General features: G+C 35.4%; 1 protein-coding gene across 1 annotated transcript in view; it reads left to right on the top strand.

The window, feature by feature from the left end:
- LOC136029472 (ribonuclease Oy-like) overlaps nucleotides 1-23,928 on the top strand; it is a 57,030-nt gene that overhangs the window by 5,668 nt on the left and 27,434 nt on the right. The window lies entirely within an intron of this gene.

Genomic DNA, 23,928 nt, shown 5'->3' with positions numbered 1-23,928 from the left:
TCTTTGCAATCAATATATTCTATATGCGTGCTGGTTGTCAAAAGAGCATATCAGCAAAATCTAAGGAATGGCTGAGGGTGTTTAGTTGAAATCTTTAAGGATGTGTTGAGGGGGATGTTGATGAGTGACCGGAAGGGAACTACCCCCCCCCCCTCTATCTGTTCAACGCTCAATGAATTTAAAAATAAACCATTTTGTTCAAAAAGGTAAAAAGGGATTAAAAACTATGCCTCTTGGTATGCCATAGCCTGGGAAAGGATTGTAAATTATGCAATTTTCAGTAGGATTTATAGAAAAAGATAGAATTTTGTATACTGCAAGTACCTGCAACTTTAACTGCAGCTACGTGCAACCATAACTACTTGCGATCGTGACTACTTAAGGGTGCAAGTACTTGCGACTGTGACAACTTTTTACTGTGACTGTAACTGCTTGTGACTGCAAACGTGAACGCAAATCGACCACTGTTTTGGCTACTTGCGACTTTGAGTGATTGCAACCGTGTCGACCATGACTGCTACTGCTTGTGACTGTAACTGCTTACAACTTTAACTGCTAGTGCTTACAACTGTAACTGCTACTACTGTGGTTGCGACTGTAACTGGTAATACTAATGCTACTTCTACTATTACAACTAGAACTATTAAGCTATGTAAAAATAGTTTTACTGCATCCTGCTTGTCAAAATGGCAGCGTACATCCAGGTTGTTAAAAGGGCTTATCTGCCATATCTCGCGAATGGCTTTAAGGTGGAATATTTTGAATGGCTTTGAGGGAATATTTGAGATGGATGTTGAGTATTGAGGGTAAGGGGTTTGAACCAACGCATTGAAATTTGAATTTGGAGTCAGAGTAACCAAAATAATGTAAGGTCTTGAGCTGTAGAAACACCTTAAGGTTGGAGTCAAGCCAAATCTACTTAAATGCTACTAAAAGGTGGCAATAATAAAGAAAGTTAATATTTTAGGCTAATTATATTGATTAGAAATTTTTCGCACCATAGTACTACAGTGATGCTACAGAAATAATTTATTCAATTATTTGTATCAGCATTGAGAAAATTACATTTAATATATAAGTTGGAGCAATTATGTTTAAAATTTCAGAATTTGGCATCAGAGTTGAAGTCGGCATATTGAAAATGTTATGAGTCGTAGTTGACCGTCGGTGGTAAAAGGCCTCTTCTCCCCCGAAATGTTTGTCTGTATCGTAAAAATGTAAAAAATGTATATAAATAAGTTTTGTTGTGTCAGAAGGACATATCTGTCTTAGGCCAGGAACGGCTTATAAAACCTAATTGAAACCTTTAGGTAATGTTGAGAAGATGTTAAAATAAATCACAAAGACATCAATTAGTACTAAAAACTTTGAACAGGATATTTCAGTTCTTAAGCCAATGGCGTGAAAAGTGGAGAAGTATTCATTATACTAACCAATAGCACAACTTTAGCAATAAAAAACGAAGGGAATTAATAAAAAATTTCAAGAACTTTCTCCCAGGAAAATAAAGAGCTATGTTAAACTTAATGTCAGCAGAATAGAAATCCCATTATAACCCAAGTACAAAACGACCATGAGAATTACAATGAGTCAAAACAAAAGTGAAGAGCAAAAAAATGTGCTGTTGCAAAAACAGAAAAATATCTGGTTAAAAGATACGCGACAGCGAGAATGACAACGAGGCCACCTCCACAATTTCCAAAGTAATTGGTTGTCTTTTTTAGGACGTTACTTGCTCTTTAAAGGGTTCCACAAACCATTCCGAACTTTAATTCATATTTTGCTTTAACTTCATTCAATGTAAGCGATGATTGAACTATTGATAGTCGTAATGTTCTCAGCTTCAAAGTAGCTGGACAAATTTCTCGCATAGTCAAATGTTCGGCACATCCATCACAAACCTCTGAAGGTTATTTTGAACCACTTTCATATGGTAAAATGTAGGCCTACTATTTAGACCCAAATGAAGCCGTTGAAGAACATCTTGCGCATTCTTTAAATTATCAGATCTTTCATAACCTAATGGATCTTTCGGAAGAAATATTGCGAGACGCCAAAATTTTCAAATTTGGCAAAAATGACTATGCCAAATTTGTGAGAATTGCAGGATGATGTGCTGCTTCCCTGGTACAACAGCCAGTCCCTGACACGTATAATACATATATCTATATATATAAAAATAAGTTGTCTGTCTGTGGATCAGATGACGTCATGTTTCTGTGTCGACTGACGTCATGAAGTTAGTTGTCGTCATTTTTGCTATGACGGTGACGTCATTAAAGATATTTAAGACATATATGTTCACGTAGAAATCTATTAATGTTTAAGTTTAAAATGACTGATGAACTTACAATGGCAAAAGCCGATGAAGATGCTCAAAGAGTCTATGCCAAAAAACTTGCTGCTGATAGAGAAAGTCAGAAAAGAAAGCGTGCCGTGGAATCAAAAGAACAGCAAGGAAACAGGCTTGAGGCTAAAGAACGCAAAACCGCGCAGTTAGATGAAGATCCACCTGGACAGCGAGAGTCAAAACATATCAAAACTGAAAATGATAGCGATGATGATTGGGTTTGGGATTTTGACTTGGATAAGGTCATCAATGCCTACCAGATTTTAGTTAAAAAACAAAGGTTCGGCGATATGTATTTCATAGTGAAGCTGAAAAATAAAGAAGAAAAAGAAAACTGAAAAAAGAAAAAATGTAAAAAACTAAAAAATACTAAAAAGAAAAAACACTCAAAGAGAAATTACAGACCGGGACACAAATGACGACCGGGACAGAGGGAATATAAATAACGACCTGGACACTCAAAGAGAAATTACAGACTGGGATACCGGGACACAAATGACGACCGGGACACAAATGACGACCGGGACACAGGGAATATAAATGACGACCAGGACACAGGTATTTAAGAATATCGTTCAAAGAAAAATTTCTAATTGTAAGAAGACCGTTGAAAGAGAAATTTCTAATTGTAAAATGACTGAAGAACCTACAATGGCAACGGTACCACCATCGAAGTAGATAACCAGTGGGTTGTTCCATATTCCCCATTATTATCAAAAACATTTAATGCACACATAAACGTTGAATACTGTAACTCCGTAAAGGCAATCAAATACATATGTAAATACGTCAACAAAGGCAGTGACATGGCAGTTTTTGGCTTGCAGCCCGAAATCAAAGATTTCGACGAAATCGTACAATATCAGGCTGGAAGATACATAAGCATTAATGAAGCTGTTTGGCGAATTCTTTCATTTCCGATACATGAACGTAGTCCAGCTGTTGTTCACTTAGCGGTACATTTACAGAATGGTCAACGTGTTTATTTCTCGGAAACCAACGTGCAACAAAGAGCCCTGAATCCACCGGATACAAAATTAACAGCTTTTTTTTCGCTTTGCAAAAATGATTCTCTTGCAAAAAAAACTGCTGTATACTGAAGTGCCTTCGTATTACACGTGGAATACTAAAAATAAAGTATTTGAACGTCGAAAACAGGGTAAGTCAGTCGACGGCCAACCTACCATCTTCAAAGATGCCACGATAGGAAGACTCTACACCGTTCACCCCAATCAACATGAATGCTTCTTTCTACGCCTGCTTTTGGTGAATGTACCCGGTCCGACATCCTTTGAGTATTTGAGAACTGTAAACGGTACTATACATGACACTTACCGTAGTGCATGCCAAGCTCTGAATTTATTGGAGAATGACCAACACTGGGATAACTGCATCAATGACGCGTGCGAAACGTCAACCCCAAGTCAAATTCGTGCATTGTTTGGCATCATTTTAACAACTTGCTCACCATCAGCTCCTACAGAGCTATGGGAAAAATATAAGTAAAAAATGTCTGAAGATATACTCCATCGAAAACAGTTAGAGACGTCAGATATGAATTTTGATTTTACATCAGAAATTTATAACTACACTTTAGTTATTATAGAAGATTTGTGCGTACGTATGGCAAACAAACCTCTTCAGGATTTGGGAATGCCTTCACCTAACCGTATCGCTGCTGTTTCGACATGTGTAGAATTGGATCGTGAACAAAGTTACAGTACGAGTGATCTATTGTCGTATGTACAAAATAACATTTCCAAGTTAACGTCGGAACAAAAAGACATTTATGATACGATAGACTCAATTTCAGGACGTATACAACTACCTGCTGATTTCTGTAATTTAGTGACGTCCAAAAATGAATTGATTGAAAAAGTATTTCTGAATATTCTAAAAATTATAAAAATAATAAATAGCTAAGTGAAAGAGCGATTCTCGCACCCAAAATATAGACGTCCACGAAATCAACAATATTGTTTTGACCAAGATTCGAGACCAGGCAGTCCTTTACAAGTCAGTCGACACAGTTTTGGAACCAAATGAAGCGGTTAATTATCCATCTGAATTTTTAAATTCCATAGATCTTTCAGGGTTTCCACCACACGTGCTACAACTAAAAATAGGCGTACCAATAATACTTTTAAGAAATATCAACCCACCAAAGCTTTGCAATGGCACGCGACTTGCCGTAAAAAAAACAACAATGGAAAACCTAATAGAGGCCACAATCTTGACAGGGCCTTTTGAGGGTGAGGCTGTTCTTATTCCTCGCATTCCCATGATTCCAACGGATCTGCCTTTTCAATTTAAAAGATTGCAATTCCCAATTCGATTAGCATTTGCAATCACCATTAACAAAGCTCAAGGTCAATCATTAGAAAAATGTGGTATAGATCTTAATACTGATTGTTTTTCCCATGGACAATTGTACGTTGCATGTTCGAGGGTCGGTAAACCTGACAATCTATTTATATGCAGCGACAATTGGGCAGCGAAGAATGTTGTATATTCGCAAGTTTTACGCAGTTAATTTGTATTGTATCTATCTATCTATCTATCTATATAAAAACGAGTTGTGTGTATGCATGTTTGTTTGTTTGTAAAAAGAGCGTTTGCATATGACGTCATTATTAGTACATACGGCTTTGTATATGCACAGACAATGGGAAAGCCAAGAATGTTGTATATTCGCAATTTTTACGTAGTTTAACTCCTGCAGACGAAATGAATGCTTGCCTGAAAAATTCTAATTTATGGGCACACGTAAAAATATTAAAATTAACTACAAATATGCGTGTCCGATTGCAAAACGATGACTCTGGTCAAACATTTTCAGATCAATTGCTGGCAATTGGAAACGGAAAGCTCCCAGTAGTGGGAAAGCCAAAAATGTGGTATATTCGCAATTTTTACATAGTTTGAAACACACATATAGATCTATCTATATTCACAGGTGGGACACAGGGACACAACTACAATGGCGCGTAACTAATATGGCGCGTAACGACTTACGCGCGCGGGGGGGCTTGGGGGGCGCGAAGCGCCTCCCCAACAGCTATATATATATATATATATATATACTAGCTGTTAAGGTGGCGCTTCGCGCCACCCCAACACCTAGTTGGTGGGGGCGCTTCGCGCCCCCCCCAAGCCCCCCCGCGCGCGTAAGTCGTTACGCGCCATATTAGTTACGCGCCATTGTAGTTGTGTCCTTATGTCCCACCTGTGAATATAGATAGATATATATATATATATATATATATATATATATATATATATATATATATATATATATATATATATATATATATATATATATATATATGTTTTTAACTACGTAAAACTTGCGAATATACAACATTCTTTGCTGTCCCATTGTCTGTGCATATAAATAGATTGTCAGGTTTACCGACTCTTGAACATGCAACATATAATGGTCCATGGGAAAACAATCCGTATTCAGATCTATACCTCATGATTCTAATGATTGCCCTTGAGCTTTGTTGATGGTGATTGCTAATCGACCATTCCCTGAGTCGCCATCGTCATTTATATATCCCCCTGTGCACCCCGGCGTCCCCTTTGTAGTTATGTCCCTGTGTCCCGGTCGTCATTTATATTCCCTGTGTCCCGGTCGTCATTTGTGTCCCGGTGTTCCAGTCTGTGATTTCTCTTTGAGTGTCCCGGGCGTCATTTATATTCCTTGTGTCCCGGTGTCCCGGTCGTCATTTATATCCCCCTGTGCCCCCCGGCGTCCCCATTGTAGTTGTGTCCCTGTGTCCCGGTCGTCATTTATATTCCCTGTGTCCCGGTCGTCATTTGTATCCCGGTGTCCCGGTCTGTATATACATTCGTTTTTTAGTTTTGTTTTTCTCCTTTATTTTTTTTCTTTTTTCTTTTTTTTCTTTTTTAGTTTATTTAGATTTTTAGATTTTTTAGTTTTTTTATTAGTTTTTTTGTAGTTTTTACCATTTTTTTAGTTTTTTTAGTTTTTTTTTTACTTATGTCCTGGTCGTCATTTATACTCCCTGTGTCCCGGTCGTCATTTGTGTCTCGGTGCTTTGTTGATTGCTAATTTATATTATATTTATATTTATATTTTTTATATTTATTAATATTTTTTTAGTTTTCTTTTTCTCTTATTTTTCAGTTTTTTCCTTTTTTTTAGTTTTTTCTTTTTTAGTTTTTAGTTTTTTTTTGTTTTTTACCTTTTTTTAGTTTTTTTAGTTTTTTGGCTTTTTTAGTTTTTTTTATTAGTTTTTAGTTTTTTTTTAGTTTTTGCCTTTTTTTAGTTTTTTCAGTTTTTTTTAGTTTTTTGTTTTTTACCTTTTTTTAGTTTTTTTTAGTTTTTTAGCTTTTTTAGTTTTTTTCTTTTTAGTTTTTTTTGTAGTTTTTACCTTTTTTAGTTTTTTTCTTCTTTTGTATTAGTGTGAAATAATTCAGACGTCATATGCGGACAAACACGACGTCACTCGACAGACAGACAGACAGACATAACCCAGAAAACAACTTATTTTTATATATATTTATTCATATTTTTTTAGTTTTCTTTTTCTCTTTTATTTTTCAGTTTTTTCCTTTTTTTTAGTTTTTTTCTTTTCTAGTTTTTATTTTTTTTTAGTTTTTTACCTTTTTTTAGTTTTTTTTTAGTTTTTTTAGTTTTTTAGCTTTTTTAGTTTTTTTATTAGTTTTTATTTTTTTTCTAGTTTTTGCCTTTTTTTATTTTTTTCAGTTTTTTTTTAGTTATTAGATTTTTACCTTTTTTTAGTTTTTTTTAGTTTTTTAGCTTTTTAGTTTTTTTTTCTTTTTAGTTTTTTTTTGTAGTTTTTACCTTTTTTAGTTTTTTTCTTCTTTTGTATTAGTGTGAAATAATTCAGACGTCATATGCGGACAAACATGACGTCACCTGATCCATCCACAGATCCACACACAGACAACTTATTTTTATATATATAGATATATATATATATATATATATTAATATATATATATATTAGTATATATATATATATATAAATAATATATATATATATATATATATTTATATATATTTATATATATATATATATATATATATATATATATATATATATATATATATATATATATATATATATATATATATATTTTAAACTACGTAAAACATACAAATATACAACATTCTTTGCTGTCCCATTGTCTGTGCAACATAATAATTGTCCATGGGAAAACAATCCGTATTCAGATCTATACCGCATTTTTCTAACGATTGCCCTTGAGCTTTGTTGACGGTGATTGCTAATCAAACATTCCCTGTGTCCCCGTCGTCATTTTTATATCCCCCTGTGCCCCCGGCGTCCCCGTTGTAGTTGTGTCCCTGTGTCCTGGTCGTCATTTATATTCCCTGTGTCCCGGTTGTCATTTGTGTCCCGGTGTCCTGGTCTGTAGTGTCATCTTATAATGACGTCATATACAAAGCCTTATATACTTATAATGACGTCAAATGCAAACCCATAAACAAACAAACATGCATATATACAACTTATTTTTATACATATAGATACAGTTTCTTCTTTAGTTTTTTTTCTTTTTTAGTTTTTTCTTTTTTTTAGTTTCTTCTTTTTATTGATTTGTTTTCTTCAATTTGTCAATGTTCATTCTAACATTGACACTTGGAAAAATCTTTACGTGCCAAGCATGCTAAAGCTCCAACAATTTATATTAAACCTCAATAATGGGGTATCTGTTTTAAGGTTTTTGAATTACTTTAATCTATTGTCAAAATATATTGAAATATTTGTGCAATTCCCAGTTTTTTTAGTTTTTTTTCTTTTTTTTAGTTTTTTAGCTTTTTTAAGTTTTTTTTTCTTTTTAGTTTTTTATCTTTTTTATTTTTTTACGTTTTTTCTTTTTAGGTTTTTTCTTTTTTTAATTTTTTTTTTATATTTTATTTTTTTTAGTTTTTTCTTTTTAGTTTTTTTTTTAGTTTTTTACCATTTTTCTTTTTTCGAATTACTTTAATCTATTGTCAAAATATTTCGAAATTTTTATGCAATTTCCAGTTTTTACATTCTAGTTTGTTTTCTTTTATATATATATAGAAGATATAATCTGGCGTAACGGACAGACAACTTATTTTTATATATATATATATATATATATATATATATATATATATATATATATATATATATATATATATATATATATATATATATATATATATATATATATATATATATATATATATATATATATATATATATATATATAGATATTGTGGCAAAAGGCAATCGGACTTTGTTGCTGGAGACTTGAATTTATGACTCTGCCCGTAAATATAATGATAACAACATCATAAATAAGTTAATATATTGCTTGATGTATTGCATGTATGCTTAGGTATTCTTGTTTATTTTTGTTTAGGCGTTATTTATACTGCAACGAGATTATATTTTCTTTGCCCAAGAAAAAAAAGAAAAATTCACCAGTTCAAAGAAATAAAAGTGGTGCCGGGAACGTATGGAAGGGTAGGGGTTCGGAAAAGGCCTCAAGGACATATCATGTTTATTAAGAGCTTTACCATGTTGTACTATAATTTTTCCGACTTTAGGATTTTTGTAAACTAGGCTTCCCCTCCTTCCCAATAATAAAGTGGCATAAATCTCGGAGTGTCAAGTGTGCCACACATTTCCACCAGACAAGCCACAGTGCCCAGAACTGTGGGCACAGTTCCGCCATGCTTGGCACGTGCCACATGGTGTTCGTGATTTCTGAAAACTCGTTCGTAATCAGCGGCAATAAAAGTGCTATTTTCGTCTTTGTTCCCTATTAAGACATTTTTGGAGTAAAAAAGGTTCGATCTTCAATGCAGAAATTAATATTAATTGTTCCCAGGCAACGGTAAAATAATCATAACTATATCTGCATTTTGTTTAGTTTACATTTGGTGCTTATACTACTCTATCTCTGTGAAAAAGACGACCAAAAATGTGTAACTACTGATCTTAATCTTGAATTTGTGCGTTCAAACACTGAATGCTGATCATTTTATGGTAAAATTTGCAAAGACTGAAACGCTATTAAAAGTGGGAGCATAACCCCGGGGCTAATGTACGAACTGTTGTGTGAATGCATCGAAGACAAATAATGTATACACTCATCTCTCTGACACGAGTAGCGCCAAGTATGGCTCGGATCAGCAATCTGACTTTTGGGATTCAAGTTTAAACCCTGTTTTTATTCGGCTACTAATTAGATTCAAGTATAGTTTTTCATAGGAAAGATTGGGGTTATTGTTCTTGAAACAAAACAGTTGCTGTTAGGCTATTTTTCTAAAGTTAATTCGATATCAAACATAGTAAGACGTTAGACGGCTCTGGAAATATTATTTTTGACAAGCTATTATTTGGTTCAATCATTATCTAATAGTGAGCAGTAGTAGTGCCTAGATACCTCCCCTAAGTTCTAGGAGTGGTCAGAATCTCGTGATATCTACCCCTGGATGTTCCATGTGTAGTAATGGACAATTTTGGGATTGCAATCTGTATTTTCGCGTGTGTAGTAATAAGCTTATCTACTTTTATACCGCTTGTTCAAGCTAAAACATTTAAAGATTTTAGAAGAACTAATGAGCTTTTACATATTTATATATCTATATTTATATATATATATTTTTATATATATATATTTATTATATTATTATCTATATTTATTATTTATTAATTATATTTATTATTATATATTATCTATTATATTTATATATATATTTATTATATATTTAAATATAAATAGTATATTTGTCGAATTCTGTAACCATTTACATATGCGCTTCATTTTTGCTAATGTGGTTCTATGAACTACCAGATGTAGTTTGCGTAGTTTATAAAGTGACCGAACAAACTGGGCTTATTTTAGTCCAAACTTACTTATTTGGCCTTGAGTTAGCTGTGCTCTTCAAGATCTACCTTCGTAGAATTAGTGGTTCTTGGACAGGAAGAAAATTTAAGGCTACGGCTATCCTTATAGGCTTTCTAACAACTCTCCCCTTTTTTGGGGGCCTTTCTATGTCCCGAGGTCAGTTATTGTGGTCATTGTGCACAGGTGAACTTCAATCGTTCCTTGATAGGAGGAAACAAGCGCAAACTGAAATCAACCGGATGTTGATTGGACTTTTTGTACCATATTTGTTGTTTTCAATAATTGCGATTGGGGCTTCTAGCAAAACCATAACAAGGTCCAAAGAGGCGAGGTCAGACTGTCCCTGAATTTCAAAAAGCTTTCGCAGTTCAAATAACGCTCTTCGTCGCATGTGTTTTCTATAGGGCTATCTTTCTTTATATTGTGCCTTCTGACACTGATGCAAGGGTTTATAAATTCTTATTTTGGCTTGTATCTCATAGCACTTTTTTAATACTTGGTCCAACTTCGAGTATTCTTATTCTTATGTATAATAAAGAATATAGAAAAAAAGTATTTAGCTCTTATGAACGTAGCAGCGTAGCCCCTTCAACAGAGACGTAGTTCGTCAACCTGCTCCACTCTGAAATCGCGAGATATTAAGTGGACACCTTTCTGTCACCCTCAACAAGAATCTGGTTTTGCATTTCTACATCGCGTGTTTCTTTGACTCTTTTTCTGAAATGATTTCTTCGTTTGTTATAACATTTTGAAATTACTGCCCACCAGAAATGACTAACAGGAGTGAAATGGGAACCTACTTCTTATTTTAAAAATTAAATAAACATTTCTGGAGTGGCGTTTGGTCCCTCAGCCCCCATACCAAAATTGATGTCTACGTGTGACACCGATGATGCCTCTCGAAAGGGTCACTATGAGCCGTCGTCATTGGAGGAAGGTCAACAGGGTACGCTCCAGTCACTTTCGCTAATTAAAAATGAAAACGTTACATTTTTATTCAATGTCTAAAAGCTGTTATATTCTATGTTCTTTAACCTTAAAACGGTTAAATTTTGTATAAAGGCCGATTATTACAAATAAATTTGCTGACTTTAAGTGTGTTGATTTCAAATTTAGAGATGGCTAGCTATAAACCAAGGATGTTACTACTATTAGGCTACTGTTACATGCAACGATTGCTACAAAGGATAGAAATGAAGTGGAGTAGGCGATAGCGCTGCTTACCAAAATAACGGAGTAAATTCTTATGGATGGTTCTTGAGCTCAATGAAAATAGGAGATGGACTAGTGACAGGCACGTTATTCAGTGATTTATTATTATTGTTATTATTTTTTTTTAAAAAGGAGTGGGGTGGGTCAGTCATACAAAATGCCTTTATGATTTGAATAAGTTATTTCAGTAAGTGTTTAAACGTTTGAGAAACTGTAGAGCTCTTGGGGCCAGCCCTCTCCCCTCCTAAGTCCTGAATAGTGATGTTTTTATGTTATTCAAAGGATGGGTTTGTTTATGTTGGTTATCCAAAGACTTTCAAGACTTCGCAAGGACCAGAAAGGTCAATTAGTGGGAATGGAAACGAACATCACAGGAAATCTGTCCGGATTTAGCAATCCGTGCGGAGATTCCGTCTGTTTTCGTGCTTGAAAAACTTTTTAACTTTCTGCGAGGATTTGGTCAGACCAGAACGGATTCTTGGCAAGGTTTTCAAAGGAATAAAACCATGACAATGGAACCTCAAAATCTTTATTGTTTCAGGCTGAATTTCTTTCTCTATTTGTCATCTGTGCCTCCTTCGCAGTATAAGGTTTAAAGCGAGTATCAAATTAGCCGATATTCTTCTTTTAGAACTTGTCCTCATCCACGCTGATACATTTATTTGGATACTTTGCTTTAAGTAGCGTTTTTGGAGCTATCATTCGAAACGATACGAACGGATTTCCCCTTCTGAATTTGCCCTACTGAAGTTGTCAACCCCTTTAAACTTTCAAACTGGTATATCTCATGAAAGAATTTCTGTACAAAATAAATGGATGACATATACTTTAATCAGCTCATCAAAAGCTAGCGACTGCCGTCGAAAAAAAAAATCTATCTGTCTTAGTTCAAAAGTTGACTTTTTTGCCGTAGGCCAACTTTCTAACGTCATCACTTAGAAAGGAGCAAAGGATAAACTCTAATTTCTTTAGCAATGAGAGAACTTTTAAAGTTTAAGAGGCACATCTGATACCATTTCTCTACCGCAATCCCAAGTGCGAAAAACCGAATGATAAACTCAGCCGAAATCACGGCAGCACTTTCGGACCCGTGGGAAAATGCCGCTTTTTTGCTTCTCTAAGTTTTTCTATTTATCACTCAAAGAAGATATATTGGCTTTGGGGCAGGGTAACTGTCGCATATATTTAACACTTATAGATTTTAGTCCATCTTCAATTTGAAACTGGTGCCTGCCTGCTTGCCTGCTAGAACGGAGCTTTCCACTCGAAAGCAGAAACATGGTTTGATGAAACGAAAGCTTGGCTGCATAACTTCAGATAGTCCTCTCTGACATAGGCTATACAACTCCTCTTCACTTCGCACACTATAGGCTCTGGCTCAAGGACAAGCAAAAACCATACTTTTTGGCCCCAGGAAAGAGTTCTACGAAGCTTTCCAAAATGTAAAGTCATATTCATCAATCCGGCCGAAGGTCCACACTTTCCGTAAAAACCGCAGAGGTTAGGCCCTTACCACTTTCTAGCAATAAGCTGAAATCGGGGTGCTAGGAACAAAAAAAAAAAAAAAAAAAACACGACAAAACCAAAGTGTTGCTCTCGCAACACAATTAAATTTGGCTATGAACATTAGAAATGGGTTAAAAACCTAAGGTAACCTAACCTGTCATCATCAAACCTTGCATTAAACTGAAAAAGTTGACTGGCAATGCTGACTAAATTAAAGGGGGGAAAAAAGGTATTTCGGGCATTCACAAATGAATGTCGGCATTTTTCAATTTTTGACATTCACGGTAACATAGACAAAATAATAGCTGCGTTCTTTTTTCACTTTTCGTCGTTCTTAATTTTACTAATCTATCCTCGGTTTTACTCTTATATTGCGTTTTTTTTTCGCTGTTCAAAAAAAAATATCCTTTTAACTGAAAAAAAAAAAACGGCTTATAAGAGCCTTCCTTAGCCAGATATAATTTCAATCAGCCTGGTAGAATTTCAACCACAGCGAAAACGGAAAGGATAGTACTTGATGCAGCAAGACAAGCAATAGAGTTGCTAGAGGAGGAAAGTGACTGACAATAACTCCACCTTGAGGCTGTAGCAGACGATGTTACATCAGGAACCTCAGCTATGTTTCGTACTTGCTGCTGGGAAATTTCTCTTTCTCTTTCAGTCTCGTCTCTCCTTCTCTTTCAAACAACAATAGAGAGACCGACAAAATCCCTTAAATATTTATCAATAGAAACTAAAAAATACATAACATGAGAGGGGTGGCAAGTTCATTTGGACAGGCGTAACCCCTTAAAGGTGCCCTACATTTACGACCTTACGTTCAATGTGTTAAAAAGTTACTTTCCTTTATTTTTTTTGTATTGTTTGTTTTCTACAATAGTACTTTTTATTTTTAAATTGTTGCACATTATTTTTAATTGCCAACTCGTCCGCTGATGATGAAGTCGTGAATAATCTACGCAGTGCTGCCATGAAATTGACTTATTTGCTATTTTAATAAGTGCAACCGTAGCTGCGCCCACCCAATGTCTCCAATACCTCTACCGAATGCATGGTATTACTAGCATATCTTTACGCATGGGCATAAGAGACTGCAATGGCTCCACGTTCTTTAGTAGGATTCGAGTTTGATGGATCGTACAAGTAATTGAACTTAGCCTTGATGTCAAAAGCCACCTTGTTGCTCTGCAGGAGCGATTTTGGAAAATTCTTGAAACGTAAGATTGTTACCCGAAACCGTGTCCACGCACGCTTACAGTCCCTCAACTGATGTTTTAATTTAATTCTGCATAAAATCTTGAAAGACACATTGAAAAATAATACCCTGAAGTGTAATCTTTCCCTTAACATACAACCCGACAAATTTTTGGGATTGTAAAATAACATTCAATTGAATCAGAGTCTTTGGCACGCTCGTAAAGAAGCCATACCCAGTGTTTCACCGATTCAGCGGACGGAGTCCTCACTGAATATATTTATCCCATTTATCTTCAAGTTGTCCATCCTCATACTCTGTATCGTACTGTAACACTGAAACACCAGTTTCTGAAATGCTCATCAATCCTTTCAAATATATCCGTGTCCTTGAGAGTTACAGGATAATTCACCTTTAAACAGGTAAAACCTACTTTAGGAAGCTGCCCCTCCCCATCCCATCAACTGCTAAATTGTCTGAAAGTGTCCTACTAGAGTCATTCTTCAGGAGTTTATGGCCTGTCACAATGACTGCATACCTGAAGCACTCTTAGCTCGTGTCCAACCGAAAGCGCTGTAAACTCCTAAAACCCCTCAAATCTGCATTACATTTTACACCTCTCCCTCTTCCACCTCTTGAAACAAATTTCTTTTTAAATTTAGTAACATTTAAATCTAAATTTTCTATAAATAAAACTCTTGAAGTGCTCCCATTTTCAATATAATTTTCCACTTGATTTTATTTGTACCTTCTACAAAAAATACTTTCCACCCACTGAAAAAAATATCCTCAAAATCGTACAAGTTCGGATGTAGAATGTTTTTATGTTTTTCAAGAAGGACCCGCATTTTGCCCACATAGGAGTGGACATTGTCAACTGGATCCTTATGGATACTACCACTTGTAAGGGTATTAAAAGGATCTCTAAAGACATAAACGTTACGCAAGGAAATGTCAGCTAAATAAAAATCATGTAAATCTGGGGTGAAACCGCACCACTTGGACCTATTCATCCCTGTCAATTTGGGCACTATGCACTGTGTAACCCTGCTCTTTCTTGAACTCACTGGATGATAGTTGATAAACCCATTCATAGTCTTTGTCTGGGCCGAGACGGGTTATAAATGTATCTAAATCAAAGATGGGGAACTATTTTAATTGGGTTCACCCTTGCACTAAACTTCCCCTTTGGTTCACTTTCGACAGGGCCCGTACATAGACTGTCGATGACTGGTGGCGTCTATGTGGTCAATATAGGTCGCTGGTATAGATGGTAATGTCTCTATGTGAACCTAAAGCATAATAAGAGCTTATTACCCCGTCGAAACAGTTTTGATTTCGTCCTGAAAAAGAATTTATATTAGACTGAAACAGAATATATTATTAGCCTGAAAATTTCTTGAGGGGGCAAAGTGGCTGCTCTGACATGTTGTGGGTATTCTACACCCAAAGATGTTAGGACCAGAAATTATTCCATGCTTGTGGTCAACATGGCTGTTTGATCCCAGTGAAGGTAATTCTACCGGTTCAAAATTTAACGAGCATAAATTATTCCGTAAATGAGGGCTAGTTGCCCCCTTCCTCTAACCCTGACCTCTAAGCTTCAGTTTTGTATAAAGATTTCCCTTGAGAATTTCTTGGCATGTTTCCGAGAAATTCTCTCACATCTGGTCATTTGAGATAACAACTGAGTCAAGAATATTTTTCGCTTCTAAACAGTTTTCCATTGATTATATGAAATCTATGGGTTTTTGGGGAGTTTTTTGGTATGGTCTTTTGTTAGCTTGAAAGACAGATGTGAGGGCTATCACATGATGTATTGTATTATTTCATGGACAAAATGATTGATTACGCAATACTCGATAATAAATCATTCCTGAAATTATTGAAAACGTACTATGAAATTCTCGATGACCAGAATGATTACGCAATACCAGATGACGCAGCATTGTTAAAATTTCCGGAAACATACCAAGAAATTCTCGGTGTCGTCTTCAAAAAATTATAAGTCCCAAAAAATAACCCATAAATAAAAAAAAATCATTGGAAAAATGCTTAGAATTCAAACATGTTGTTTACTCAGTTGTTACACTAAAGACCAGATGTGAGGGTTGTCAAAGGATGTATTGTATTGTTTCACTGACAACATGGATGATTATACAACACCAAATAACGCATCATTTTTGAAATTATAGGAAACATGCCAAGAAATCCTCGGAAACCAAGATGCATATTCTTGGAATGATGCCCAAAAAGGTGTTTGTAACTACAACAGTACATCGCAGACTAGGCTGCTAGAGTATCTGTATCTCAAAAGACCAGATGAGAGGGCTGTCACATAATGTATTGTATTGTTTCTCTGACGAGTTGAATAATTACGCAATGCCAGATAAAGCATCATTTTTGAAATTCTCGGAAACATACCACCAAATTTTTAACGTCTCATAATAATTCTCACCAAAATTTCCAAGTAAAGAAAAAATAAAACTAATTCAAAGTCTTAAAAAAAGAACAAAAATTTCATAAAAGCAATGGAAAACTGCTCAGAAACTAAAAAATGTTGTTGACAGATGTTATCTCAAAAAACCAGATGTGAGGTCTGTCACAGGATATATTGTATTGTTTCACTGACAACATGAATGATTACGCAATACCAGATAATAGATCATTCTTGAAATTATCCGGAAACACGCCATTAAATTCTTGAAAACTATAATGATTACGTAATACCAGATAACGCATCATTCTTGAAATTCTTTTAAATGTATCAAGAAACTCTTGGTGCACAAAAGTCACCAAAAATTGTATGGAAAAAAATAAAGATAAAACACAAATTTCATAAAATCAATGGAAAACCACTTAGAAGCTAAAAATGCTGTTGACTCAGTTGTTATCTGAAAAGACCAGATATGAAGGTTGTCACAGGATGTATCGTATTGTTTCACCTACACTGTGAATGATTACGCAATATCAGAAAATGTATCATTCTTGAAATTCTGAGAAACATGCCATGAAATTCTTGGAAAATAGAATGTGTTTTCTTGGAATAATGCCAAAAAGGTGCTAGCAACTCCAATAGTTCATCGGATTATGGGCCGCCACAGTATCCATTCTTCAAATGACCAGATGTGAGAGCTGTCACAGGATACATTGTTTTGCTCCACTGACAACATGAATAATTACGCAATACCAGATAACGCATAATTTTTAAAATATTCGGAAACATAACAAGAAATTCTCAGTTCCAAAGTAATTTTAAGTCCCCAAAAAATAAAATAAGTCGCGAAAAACCCAAAACATTCATAAAATCAGTGAAGAACTATTTTAGAAGCTAAAATGTTGTTGACAAGTTGTTTTCATAGAAGACTTGGTTGTTGGGAAGGATATCGTGTCTCAGAGCTCTTTTTTAAATCCTGACCGGATGCGGCGACATTGGGGAGCTTAGGGGGCCTAAAATCTTGGAAAATGCTTATAGTGGAGGGATCGGGATGAAAATTGGTAGGAAAAATAAGCACAAGTCCTAGATACGTGATTGACATAATCGGAACGGGTCCGCTCTCATTAGGGGAGTTGGGCGTGGGGGAGGATTAATTCTAAAAAATTAGAAAAAATGAGGTATCTTTAACTTACGAAAAGTGATCGGATCTTAATGAAATTTCATATTTAGAACGACCTCGTAACTCAGATCTCTTATTTTAAATCCCGACAGGATCCAGTGTCATTGGGGGGGGGGAGTGAAAATCTTGGAAAACGCTTAAAGTGGAGAGATCAGGATGAAACTTGGTGGGAAAAATAAGTGTCATTGGGGGGGGGGGAGCGGAAATCTTGGAAAATGTTTAAAGCTGAGAGATCAGGATGAAACTTGGTGGGAAAAATAATCACAAATACAAGATATGTGACGGAAATAACCGGACCGGATCCGCTCTATTTGGTGGAGTTGGGGGGGGGGGAGTAATTCGGAAAATTTAGAAAAAATGAGGTATTTGAAACTTAAGAACGGGTGATCAGATCTTCATGAAATTTGGTATTTAGAAGGATCTTGTGTTGCTCTCATTTTAAATAAATGAGATATGTGATTGACGTAACCGGACTAGATCTACTCTCTTTGGGGGGGGGGGGTTAGGGGGTGGGGTTAAATGCTTTGTTGAGTTTTGTGCTTCTGGACGTGCTAGGACGATGGAAATTGGTAGGCGTGTCAGGGAGCTGCACAAAGTGACGTGATAAAGTCGTTTTCCCCGTTTTGACCATCTGGGGGGGCCTGAAGGGAGAGGAAAAATTAGAAAAATCGAGGTATTTTTAACTTACTAGTAGGTGATCGGATCTTCATGAAGTTTGATATTTAGAAGGATCTCGTGACTCAGAGCTCTTATTTTAAATACCGACCGACGTTAAGCCTCTGATTTTCCTTTTAAAGCAATCTATTGACTCTCAGAATTTTGCCAGAGCTCATACCATATGAGCTCTTGGCTCTTGGCTCCTCCGACCTCGTCACAAGTGCCATATGAGCTCTTAGCTCTTGTTTATTTTTCTGATTTAACACCACTTCCATGTATTATTGGGGGGAGGGGTAGTTGAACCTGGAGTGACATTGAAAACAAATTGATAGCAATTTTTGGGGTATAAACAAAGAATTAGGGATATTGAGAATGAAATACGTTACGAAAACAAATAGTTACTTCCTTACGTTACTTACTTCATAATCGGAAGAAAAATTATAGTTAGCACATTTTATAAGTTCTCCCACTATATCCTACCCTCAACACCCCTAAATGCGTAAATATATAGCCAAAACTATATATTATCCATGTTTTGCCATCCGCCGCTCTTTTTTCAACCTGTTTAGACTTGAATTCAATGAACTCTGACGAAATGAACAAACGGAAAAACACGTGGGAAATGTATAATTTGCCCTATATTTTTGCAAAGTACATTTTTAAAAAGTATTTAAAACGAGTTAATCACAATTTATCTGCATGTTATGCAGTAAGAATTATTCTCTTAACAATTTTCCTTCTGGACAGGCACAATTTTTCTTATGCTTACACTATTTTTTTTTTTTTAATGTAAAGGAATTAAAATTTGGTTGGAATAGTATTTAGTGGAATAGTATTTAGGAATAGTAAGGACGTATAAAATAGACTAGCACCCTTTTTGGAAAAAAAAAAAAACAAAAAAAAAAAACAACCAAACAAATAAACATAAGTGGGCTTGGATCTGTTTTGGTACGAACAGAAGAGGAGGGTAGCTTTAAGCTCGATATATTATGTATATATATATATGTTTTTAACTACGTAAAACTTGCGAAAATACAATATTCTTTGCTGTCCCATTGTTTTGAATATAAATAGATTGTTAGGTTTACCGACTCTTGAACATGCAACATATAATTGTCCATGGGAAAACAATCCGTATTCAGATCTATACCGAATTTTTCTAATGATTGCCCTTGGGCTTTGTTGATGGTAATTGCTAATCGAATATTCCCTGTGTCCCCGTCGTCATTTATATATCCCCCATGTGCCCTTCCGGCGTCCCCGTTGTAGTTGTGTCCCTGTGTCCTCGTCATTTATATTTCCTGTGTCTCGGTGTCTCGGTTTGTAATTTCTCTTTGAGTGTCCCGGTCGTCATTTATATTCCCTGTGTCCCGCTTGTCATTTTCTTCCCGGTGTCCCGGTCTGTAATTTCTCCTTGAATGTCTCTTTGACATATTTCTCAAAGAGAAATATATTTATCTTTGTAATTTCTCTTTGAGTGTCCCGGTCGTCATTTATATTCCTTGTGTCCCGGTCTGTAACATACGACAATAGATCAATTATGTTGTAACTTTGTTCACGATCCCATTCTACACATGTAGAAATAGAAGCAGTGCGATTAGGTGAAGGCATTCCCAAATGCTTGAGAAGTTTGTTTGCAATAGATAAGCACAAATCTTCAATCATAACTAAAGTGCAGTTATAAATTTCTGTTTTAAAGTCCAAGGTCATATCTGACCTTTCTAGCCGTATTCGGTGGAAGGAGAGCAACTTCTGCCGGAAGACACGGGCCGTAATGTCATGTCTATGAACCGGCGATTGTCCAGGATGTGAAAGCTGTTGTATCTAATCCCAAGATGGATTATATGTAAATGTAATAAATGACGTATCATTAATCTATAGGCATAATATTTCATTGCGCTGCATTTCTTATCAATTTCTTTGTTAATTGCTGGATCTATCAATTTAATATTAAAGTGATAGCCGTCGGCTCCATCCCAAAAAATGATAGGATGTTATAGGGCATCGTAATATCGATGAGTTTAAGCAATTCTTGTCAACTGATTGGTTCACCTATAAAGAATATTATCTCGAAATAAGAACTGATCACCGACCATAATGATTGCCACTTCGTTGATAGTTGCGTATCAGTAGGCATCAATTCGAGAACAGAAGCACTAAATTATTATTTTTGTAGAAAAGATGTTGCAACTGGGAAACGATAGTCCTTTCAACGTCGTTTTTCTTATCATAGGTATCACTTTCAAGTTGTTTGGTTTGTTTTACCTAGGCTTGTCTTTCGTCACTATGAAATACATATCGCCGAACCTTTGTTTTTTGTAACTAAAATCTGGTAGGCATTGATGACCTTATCCAAGTCAAAATCCCAAACCCAATCATCATCGCTATCATTTTCAGTTTTGATACGTTTTGACTCTCGCTGTGCAGGTCGCTGTCCGCTGTCATCTAACTGCGTGGTTTTGCGTTCTTTAGCCACAAGTCTTTTAGCATTAACTCTTTGAGCAGCTTCCTCGGCTGTTTCTCCTGCCATTGTAGGATTTATACTAAAATTTTTCTTTGAATTAACTATTTGAGCAGCTTCCTCGGCTGTTTCTTCTGTCATTTTAAGATATATGCTACAAATTTCTCTTTGAAACGCTTTCTTATATACTTATAATGACGTCATATAAAAAGCCTTTGACGTCATATACAAAGCCTTTGACGTCATATAAAAACATACAAAATACAAACATGACGTCATAATGCTCAATCCTTAAAATGACGTCAGTGGAAAAACATGACGTCAGTCGACAAATAACTTATCTATATACATAGAATAGCTGTCGCGGGGGGGCGCTTTGCGCAACCCCTAAGCCCCCCGCGCGCGTAAGTCGTTACGCGCCTTTTTAGTTACGCACCATTGCAGTTGTGTCCCTGTGTCCCACCTGTGAATATAGATAGATATATATATGTTTTCAACTACGTAAAACTTGCGAATATACAATATTCTTTGCTATCCCATTGTCTGTGCATATAAATAGATTGTCGGGTTTACCGACTCTTTAACATGCAATATATAATTGTCCATGGGAAAAACAATCCGTATTCAGATCTATACCTCATTATTCTAATGATTGCCCTTGACCTTTGTTGATGGTGATTGCTAATCGAACATTCCCTGTGTCCCCGTCGTTATTTATATATCCCCCTGTGCCCCCCGGCGTCCCCGTTGTAGCTGTGTCCCTGTGTCCCGGTCGTCATTTATATTCCCTGTGTCCTGGTCGTCATTTGTGTCCCGGTGTTTTTTTTTTGTTTTTATTTTTTTACCTTTTTTATTTTTTTTCTTTTTAGATTTTTTCTTTTTTTTAGCTTTTTTCGTGCCATGTTAGTTACGTGCCATTGTAGTTGGGTACTTGTGTCCCACCTGTGAATATAGATAGATATATATATATGTTTGTAAAGCTTGCGAATATACAACATTCTTCGCTGTCCCATTGTCTGTGCATATGAATAGATTGTCAGGTCTACCGACTCTTGAACATGCAACATATAATTGTTTATGGGAAAAACAATCCGTATTCAGATCTATACCTCATTATTATAATGATTGCCCTTGAGCTTTGTTAATGGTGATTACTAATCGAACATTCCCTGTGTCCCGGTCGTCATTTATATACCCCCCCCCTATGCCCCCCGGCGTCCCCGTTGTAGTTGTGTCTCTGTGTCCGGGTCGTAATTTATATTTCCTGTGTCCCGGTCGTTATTTGTGTCCCTGTGTCCCAGTCTGTAATTTCTCTTTGAGTGTCCCGGTGTCCCGGTCTGTAATTTCGTCAGTCGACAAACATGACATTGGTCGACAAACAACTTCATGACCACATACAGCTCAATCCTTATAATGACGTCAGTCGACAAACATGACGTCAGTCGACACACAAACATGACGTCAGTCAACAGACAAACAACTTATATCTATATATATAGATATCGACTTTTTTTAGATTTTTGATGTTTTTTCAGTTTTTTCTGTTATTTTAGTTTTTCTTTTTTCTTTTTTAGTTTCTTCTTTTTTTTTAATTTGTATTCTTTTTTAGTTTTTTTCCTCTTTTATTTTTTTGTTTTTACTTTTTTTAGTTTTTATCCTTTTTTTTAGTTTTTTACCTTTTAAAGTTTTTTTGTATTTTTCCTCTTTTTTAGTTTTCTTTTTCTTCTTTATTTTTTAGTTTTTTTCTCCTTTCTTGTTTTTTTTAGTTTTTTCTTTTTCTTTTTTTTTTAGTTTCTTATTTTTTTAGTTCTTTTCTTTTATAGTTTTTTATTTTTTTCTTTTTGGTTATTTTTTCTTTTTTAGTTATTTTTCTTCTTTACACTTTCAGCGACATTAAAACTTAAAACGAACAGAAATTACTCCGTATATGAAATGGGTTGTCCCCTCCGCAATCCCTCGCTCTTTACGCTAAAGTTTGACTCTTTGCCACAATTCTACTTTTTAAAACAATTAAAAGCTTTAACGTAAAGAGCGAGGGATAGCGGAGGGGACAACCCATTTCATATACGGAATAATTTCTGTTCGTTTTAAGTTTTAATGTCGCTCCTTACTTTCAGTTAAAAAAACTAGTTTTTTTTTATTTAATATATATATAGATTGAATCCACATGGTAGTTCTTCAATCTTCTTCTAATCCACAACATTTCTTAAAAAATTGATTAGATCTGGTATTTTAATTATTTAGCGTATAGACGGCATAAGGCTACAACCGCTTTTCCCTACTGGACGTTTGTACCTGTGAGATATGCTATGTCTATTTACTTTAACTTGAGAGGAATGTTTGGAGTTGAATCCTATTGAAGTAGAATGCTATTTTATTTAGCTTGAAAAAATTCTTTTTAATTATTTGAAAGAGCAAGAGATGATTTGACAGAGCTAGAAGGGAAGTGGAGGCAGATAGTAGTGGGATTGTAAGAGAGTTGCAAAGGCTTTGAATGCTCATATATGATCATAATTCTTCTACTAGAATGACGCTATTGAAGATTCCTAGGAGAGGGTTCTAGGGTCTAAGTGGGGGAACATGATTGCACATGACATCTTTTGCAGCTTTACCAGATACCAGATAACGCATCATTCTTAAAATTCTCGGAAACATATCTGGAAATTCTCCCATCTTATGGATCCATGCTTATGGGTGATAATAATTCTTCTACGAGAATGATGCTCTTGAAGATTTCTAGAAGAGGGCTCTTGGTTCTAAATGGGGGAACATGGTTGTACATAACATCTTTTGCAGCTTTTGTATGTTTGTAGCTGATGTTGGGTTGATTGCGGGTTTTGTCGCTAATCCACACACTTCTATTTTTCGGAAGGATCTTCATTGAATAAAAATATATTAGTAACTTAGTTCCACTTCCTCTGTGTATTGTTTAATCTTAAAGTTTCCTGATGTTTTTAACCAATAGTGTTGTCAAATAGCATTTCGATGGTTGAACATTTCTGAGAACAATTGTTATCCATAAACCCGT

This window comes from Artemia franciscana, chromosome 7, assembly GCF_032884065.1.
Source record: "Artemia franciscana chromosome 7, ASM3288406v1, whole genome shotgun sequence".
Classification (NCBI taxonomy): Eukaryota; Metazoa; Arthropoda; class Branchiopoda; order Anostraca; family Artemiidae; genus Artemia; species Artemia franciscana.
This window is presented reverse-complemented; position numbering and strand designations above follow the sequence as displayed.